Source organism: Dryobates pubescens, chromosome 16 (genome assembly GCF_014839835.1).
Source record: "Dryobates pubescens isolate bDryPub1 chromosome 16, bDryPub1.pri, whole genome shotgun sequence".
NCBI lineage: Eukaryota > Metazoa > Chordata > Aves > Piciformes > Picidae > Dryobates > Dryobates pubescens.
In genome coordinates this window covers 6428031-6435654 of record NC_071627.1, presented here as the reverse complement: position 1 = coordinate 6435654, position 7624 = coordinate 6428031, and positions in this window count along the sequence as shown.

Genomic DNA, 7624 nt, shown 5'->3' with positions numbered 1-7624 from the left:
GGGACCGCCCCCCCGAGTCCCAAGATGGCGGAGAGGGGGCTGCTGCTGGAGGCCATCCAGTACTCAGCGCTGCTGGAGCAGGGCACCCACAGCAGCTTGCCCAGGGAGGGTTGGAAGCTCTCCACACAAGGAGACTCCACAACCTCCCTGGGCAGTCTGCGCCAGGCCTCCAGCACCCTCACATCAATTTGCTCCTCTTCAAGTGGAACCTCCTGGGTGCCAGTTTGTACCCATTGCCTCTTGCCCTGTCACTGGGCACCACTGACAAGAGTCTGGCTCCAGCCTCTTGCCCCCCACACGTCCTTATCTCTTGCTGAGCATTGCTCATAACCCCTCTGGGGCTGGTCTTCTCCAGGCTCACCAGCCCCAGGGCTCTCAGCCTTTCCTCCTCACAGAGATGCTCCAGGGCCCCTCAGCAGCTTTGTAGCCTCTGCTGGACTCTCTCCAGCAGTTCTCTTGAACTGAGGAGCCCAGAGCTGGACCCAGTGCTCACTGGGAGAGAAGAGAATCTCCCTCAGCCACATGAAAAAGTCCAGAGAAGGGCTTCCAAAGTGATCCAAGGATGGGGAAGTTGCCGTGTAAGGAAAGGCTGAGAGAACTGTGCTTGTTTAGCCTGGAGAAAAGAAGGCTGTGCGGAGACCTTATCACCACGTTGCAGCATTTAAAGGGTGGCCCACAAAGAAGATGGAGACTCCCTTTTTACAAAGAGTCACATGGAAAGATGAGGGCTAATGAGGACACGTTAACTGAGGAGATGCCAGTTGGCCACAAAAGGAAAAGCTGTCACCCCAAGGACAATCAGCCATTGAAATAATCTCCCCAGGGAAGTGGTGGATTCCCCAGCACTGGGCACCTAAGATTCAGCTGGACGGGGTCTAAGCCAGCTTGTCTAGACCATGCTTTTGCCAAGAAAGGTTGGACCAGATGATCCTTGAGGTCCCTTCCAACTGTGGGATTCTGTGGAATCCAGCCACCCTGAGGGAGGGACTGGCTGACTGATGTTCATAATGGTTCCATACCAGTTGCAGTGGAAAAAGGTAAAGAGCTTTTCTGAACAGCACCTGCTTTGTTTTGGGGTGGCCTTTCACTGCAGCTGTCTGCATGAAGACTCTGAGCACCACAGCCTTTGCTCGTTGTGCATCATCCCTTGGACTTGTGTGGGATCACCCTTCTCACACTCACCCTCCAGACAGCCCTGAGGTGCTGGCAGCAGGTGGCTTTGCTGGGGGGAAATGGAAAAGCAACAGGAAGGCCATGGTTACAGCCCTGAGCTCCCAGACATCAGCCAGGGAAGGGTGCCTGGCCCTATGGGTCTTCCCTGCCAGGGCAGCTGGTCATGGGGGCAGGCTGCTCCAGCCTCTACCCATCTGTAGTAGGGTGCTCCGAGCTCCCCCTGTTCCCTGCACCAGATGAGTAGTGGGGAAGGAGATGATAACTGTAAGGTTCATGAGATGCTGTTGGCCTTACACATCACATCTCCCCTGCCACTGGCTGCTTCAGCCCCCTCCCCCTCCCCCTTGTCTTTCACACATTTTGAGGGGGGCAGTAAAGTTTCAGGTGAGTATGAGTGTGTTAATTCACAGCCTTGGCACCTAAAGTCCTCTGGACCAGGCTGAAGAAGAGGTGAGAAAGGCTGGAAGGCACATGGACTGCCAGGCTGCCACAGGCGTGAGCCCACGGGCCCCTTCTGCCTCGTTAGCTTGCAGCACCACACTGACTGAAATCGGGTGCCAAAGCATTTCCCACCCCTCTCCTCGCTGCTGGCTGAGCCATGGCAATGCAGAAGTGACAGAAAAGCCACAGCCATGAGCTGTGCAGCCTTCCTCCCCGCCAAGGGCTGGGCTGAGGAACAACTGGTGCACGAGGATGCCCATGGGCTGCACCACGGACCAGGCAGTGGCCAAAAAAAGACCCTGCCAGCCTCAAAATTGAACCTGCAATGCTTAATTATCTAGTGAAGGATGCTCAGTGGCAGCAAGTGACAACCAAAAGGCGAACAGGGGACCAGTGAGAAGCTGCATGCTCACTCTGCCCCCTGGACCAGTGTGCCCACACCCCCACTCAGCCATGCCCCTTGCTTTGCTGCTGGTACTCACAGAGATCCTGGAGGCAGGAGATTGATTGTAAACAAACTTCAGCTGTTTTCTTCCAGTAAATGAAAGGTTTTCAGTCTTCCCAGGTTGGATGTAAACACTTTCAAATCAGAATCTGGAATCAAAATTCACAAAGCCCACCAGGAGTGATCCACAGGGGTTCACGTGTTTTGTTGGGGTTGATGGGTTTTAAGGCATCTGTGTGTTTTCTGGCAAGACCTAACTCCTGGCCTTTGGAGCTGTGAAAGTGCTGTCCTACTTCAGCCTCTTCCTCCCTTTGGGGACCTGGTCATCTCAGCTCCCAGAGCAGCCTTGCTGCAGCCTCAGGGTAGGGCTTATCCAGCCTGCCAGCTCTGCCCTGCTGTGGTCTCTGCAGCGGGATCTTCCCTTCAGCTGGACCTTCTGAGCTCTTGCCCTTGTTCCTGGCAGGTGGCACAGCACTGACAGGATGAGGAGCCATCTCCCTGAAGCTGTACTGAGCCTCCTTTTCAGGTACAGCACTAAAATCCCTTCATGCTTCAAACTCAAGGTCAGCAGTCACAGAACCATTGAATCATGGAATTGTTTAGGCTGGAAAAGATCTTTGCAGACATGGAGCCTGGCCATTAACCCAGCACTGCCAACTCCACAGCTAAGCTACGTCTAACACAGCTTTTAAACCCCTTCAGGGATGGTGATTTCATCATTGCCCTGGGCAGCCTCTTCCAGGCCATGACAAACCTTTTGGGGAAGAAATTGTTCCTAATGCCCAACCTAAGCCTCCCATGGTACAACTTGAGTTCCTTTTCTCTTGTCCTATTGCTTGTTGCTTGGGAGAAGAGGCTGACCCCCACCTCACTCCCACCTCCTTTCAGGGAGTTGGAGAGAGCAATGAGGTCTCCCCTCAGTCTCCTTTTCTCCACACTAAACATCCCCAGTTCCTCAGCTGCTCCTCACCAGCCCTGTTCTCCAGATCCTTCCCCAGCTTTGTTGCCCTTCTCTGGACCTGCTCCAGCCCCTCAATGTGCTTCTTGTTGTGAGGGCCCCAAAAGTGAACATGATATTCGAGGTGCAGCCTCACCAGTGTACAGGGGGACAATACCCACTGTAGTCCTGCTGCCCACACTATTGCTGATCCAGGTCAGGATGCTGTTGGCCTCCTTGGCCACCTGGTCACACTGCATAGAATGGTCCAGGCCAGAAAGGACCTCCCAAGGTCATGCAGTCCAACCTCCCCACAGTCAGCAGGGACATCCTCAACTAGATCAGGTTGCTCAGAGCCCTGTCAAGCCTTACCTTGAATACCTCCAGGGAAGGGGCCTCAACCACCTCTATGGGCAACCTGCTCCAGTATTCCATCACCAGTCAGGTAGGCCTGGCCTCTCCTCACCTTGCAGCTCAGGATCCAAACATCACACTGGGGCATAAGGAAGAGGAGCCTCTCGCTGACCAGCCTCAGGGCCCTGCCACAGCCCCAGGTGGTTTGGGAAGACTCCCTGAGGCACTGAGTCCATCACACTGCTGCAGACCAGCCTAATCCCACCGTCTGAGACTGCTCACACATCAAAGAGATTAGAAAACAGGCTCTGCATGCATTATCTTCTGCAGTTGGAGTAGTTGTGTTTGATCTGATGGGCTGGAGGTTTCTTTTCAAAGGTATTGGAGAAGATGGGTGTGTGAGAGAGTAATTTAAGGGCCGGGAGTAATTTTTCATCAGTGTACTTAAAGACAATCACAGCGCTAGGAGGGAGGCCTAATTGTGGAGTTGTGTAATTAGTTTTTATGTCACTGCAATTATTCTGTTGGCTACATATAAAGAACATGGCAAAATGCAGCACTTAATTTTAAATCAAGGCTCGATTCTCTTTTAGTAGGTAATTGATGTTGATCACATCACTTAGCAGCGACTATAAAATGCTCTGTTTAGATTGCAAAAGGATGGAGAAAAAGGCCTAAGCAGATAGGTAATTGATGGATTGCAGGCTGCTTTTGGGGTGGGGGGAGGCAGCATTCATCCCTCAGACTTCAGCTGTCTTTGTTTGCAGCCACTGCTGGGCATCGTTAGCAGCCCAGGGTGTTAATGAGCACAAGTCCCTGCAGCACAACGGCCAGTGGCTGCTCTGCCCCAGACAGCAGCAGCCACAGGTGGATTTACTCTGCACTTGATTCCTTGTCTTTAATACCTTCTTGATGGATGGACCACTGGGTGGATGAGGAGCTGGCTAGATTGTCACACTCAAAGTCAACAGCCCAATGTCCAAATGAAGACTGGTGACAAGTGAAGTTCCTCAGGGGGTCTGTCCTGGGTCTTTAACATCTTTGGCAGGCACATGGACAGTGGGGTTGAAGCACCCTCAGCACGTTTGCTGATGGCACCAAGCTGTGTGGTGCACTGGAGTCACTTGAGGGAAGGGATCCATCCAGAAGGATCTTGACAGGCTTGGGAAGGGGGCCAGTGACAACTGCATGAGGTTCAACAAGTCAAAGTGCAATGTCCTGCATCTGGGATGGGCCAATCCCAGGCACAAACCCAGGCTGAGTGCAGAGGGGGTTGAGAGTAGCCCTGAAAAAAAAGCCTTGGGGATGTTGATTGCTGAGAAGCTCCCTGTGAGCCAGCAGTGCCCTCATGCAGCCCAGAAGGCAGCAAGAGAGGAGATTCTGCCCTTTTAATCTGATCTGCTGAGACCTCTCCTCAAATACTGCATCCAGTTCTGGTGTCCCCATCACAAGAGGGACACAGCTGCTGGAGTGAGTCCAGAGGAGGCCACAAAGATGATCCAAGGGCTGCAGCACCTCTGCTTTGAGGACATGCTGAGGGAGCTGGGGTTGTTCAGCCTGGAGAAGAGAAGACTCTGGGGAGATCTCAGAGATGCTTTCCAATACCTGAAGGGATCCTACAGGAAGGCTGCAGAGGGACTTTGCATGAGGGTGTCTAGAGATAGGACAAGGGGAAATGGTTTGAAGCTGAGAGAGAGTAGGGTTAGAGTGGATCTTCAGAAGAAGTTCTTCAGTAGGAGGGTGGGGAGACTGGAACAGGTTGCCCAGGGAAGTTGGGGATGCCTCCTCCATGGAGGTGTTCAAGGCCAGGTTGGATGATTAGATGATTGCTGAGGTCCCATTCAACCTAAGCCATTCTATGATCCTTTTGAAATCAAGTGCTGCTCAGAGCAGCTCAACATTGAGCACAGGGAGATTTAGGGATGGTCTCCCTGGGCTGAGCATCCTGGCCAGGTGTGTGCCACATCCTGCATACTCTCCTCTGCCACACAGAAGCCACCAGGAACTGCCAGGGGCTGCCTGCAAGCCCAGAGCCACTGGCATCCCCAAATACCTCCTGAGGCATCTCAGCCTTCCCTTGTCAATAGCCCTGGGCTGCTCAAATGAAGAAATCAGAAAATCTGAGGATGCAGCAATGGGTTATTCCCTCAGAAACAGCACTGATTGTCTGCTCAGTCAACAGCTTCTCAAGTTCAGCAGTGAACTGGGCCAAGGGCCCAGGAAAGTGTGGCCAGTCCTGCAGCCAAGCAGCAGCACAGCAGCAGGAGAGCTCAGTATCCACCAGGCAGGATGATGCAAGACTTGCCCTTGCTCAGCACAAGCCCAGATCAATAGCTTGACACCACGGTGAGATTTGCTGTCATGATAAAGTCAATAAAACCTTTCCTTGTCTTTGCAACTGGCCCCAGTTACTTCAGTTCAAGGAGTGCTGCCTCCCCAGGCAAGAGCTGGAGGTGAGATGGTGCCACTACTGCAGGGACTGGTTTCCTGTGACTCCTAGGCTATTACACACTCAGGTTTTCCCCAGGAAATGGCATGTGGGTTTGTGCCCAGCACTGCTGCATGCTCAGCTGGAGCTGCCTCTCCTCCTTGTACCCTCTTCAGGACCATCCAGCTTCTCCAGCAGCTCTGCCATGGCAAAATGTCCTGAGTTTGGTCAGAAATGAAATTACCTGGCTGGTGCTGATTACTCCCTGAGACATAATTTGAAACTCAGTTTAAGTCCAAAAGCAAAATCAAGTAACAAGATGCTACTCTTTCCAGTGAGGGTGGTGAGACACTGGAACAGGTTGCCTAGGGAGGTTGTGGATGCCCCCTCCCTGGAGGTGTTCAAAGCCAGATTGCATTAGGCCTTGAGCAACCTGGGCTGGTGGGGGGTGTCCCTGCCCATGGCAGGGGGTTGGAACTGGGTGATCCTTAAGGTGCCTTCCAACCCAACCCACTGTATGAATCCATGACCTACTGTGAAGCCCCACAGGGCTGCCTCTCAGCAGGTAACTCCTAGGTTTTGGTAGTTTTTTCATGCTGAAGTACCAGCAAGTAGTTTTGGTTGGGTGCAGACCCAGAAGAGAGCCACAAGGTGCTGTTCGGTGGAGAGTGGAGCAAGGCTCAGACAGGCACCAGGGACCTCCATGTCCCCCCCATGCCAGCACTCTTCCCCAATCACCCTGATGCACTCACAGGGCTCCTGCTCTGGGTTGCTGTCACCAGGAGGGTTCCATTGCTCTTTTTGCCCTAGGAGGAGGACAGCAGGCATGCATGTGCCATTCCATATGGCATGGAAGATGTCATTCTTCCAGCTAATAAGCAAACTCCACAGGCTGCAGGAGATTCCTTAGGTTGAGTTTTCAGGTGGCAGTTGCAGGCATTGCAGTCCACAGTTGCATCAAAACAGGTGGATTTGTGGCCAGGCAGTCACTGGGAAGAGAGTCCTACAGGAGTGTGGTCTGAGACACTTTCACCTTCAAGCCTTGCCTTCCCCTTTTGTAGCTCCAGAAGAAGAGATGAAATCCAGGCTCCAATAGACATAATTAAGGACCTGCAGCTCCAGTGCCATGCTACATCACCTCCCATCACCTGCCCTAGCCAGCTTCACCCCTGTCACAGAGCTGGCAGCAGCCACTTTCCACACTGAGATGCTGAAAGACATCTTTACAACCCAAGAAGTGGGTCACAACCCAAGCTGAGTTCAGAGTAGATGAGCTGTGCTGTGCATATACATCCAGAGGGGACAGAGGGGGATCCCAGGCTGGAGCTGGGGTGGCATGGCAGCTGCAGGATTACTTCACTTGCTTTTCAAAATGCTTTTTCTCACCCATTTTTGTGTGGTGGGATGCAGGCCCATGTCAGCACCAGCCCTTCCAAATCAGTGTAAGGATCAGATGGGGCCCACTTGCAGCCTCTCATCACCACCAGCCCCCACAGCACTTCATTCACCAACCAAAGGAAAAGACTCATCCAAGGCCTTGGGCCATCAATCCCTCAGAGGCTCCAGAGCAGTAAATGGGATGTGATGAGCTGAGAAGCCATCTCTGCTCCTGGGGAGGCTCTGCCAGCAAGGCCAGGGGGCAAAGCATGAAGGTTTCTGGGTGAGCTGCTGCCAGCACTGCGCCGGCACAGCCTGGGGTCAGGATCCTGGTGGGTGTCAGCCTGCGATGACTTTTCTCCCTCTCAAATGCATCCACAGGACAGCTCAGCCCTCATGAGAGCCTGGTGGCTCTAGCCTGGGCAGAGGGCAGGCTCTGCCTCGTTTCAGGAGCCTGGCAGTGCCAGAT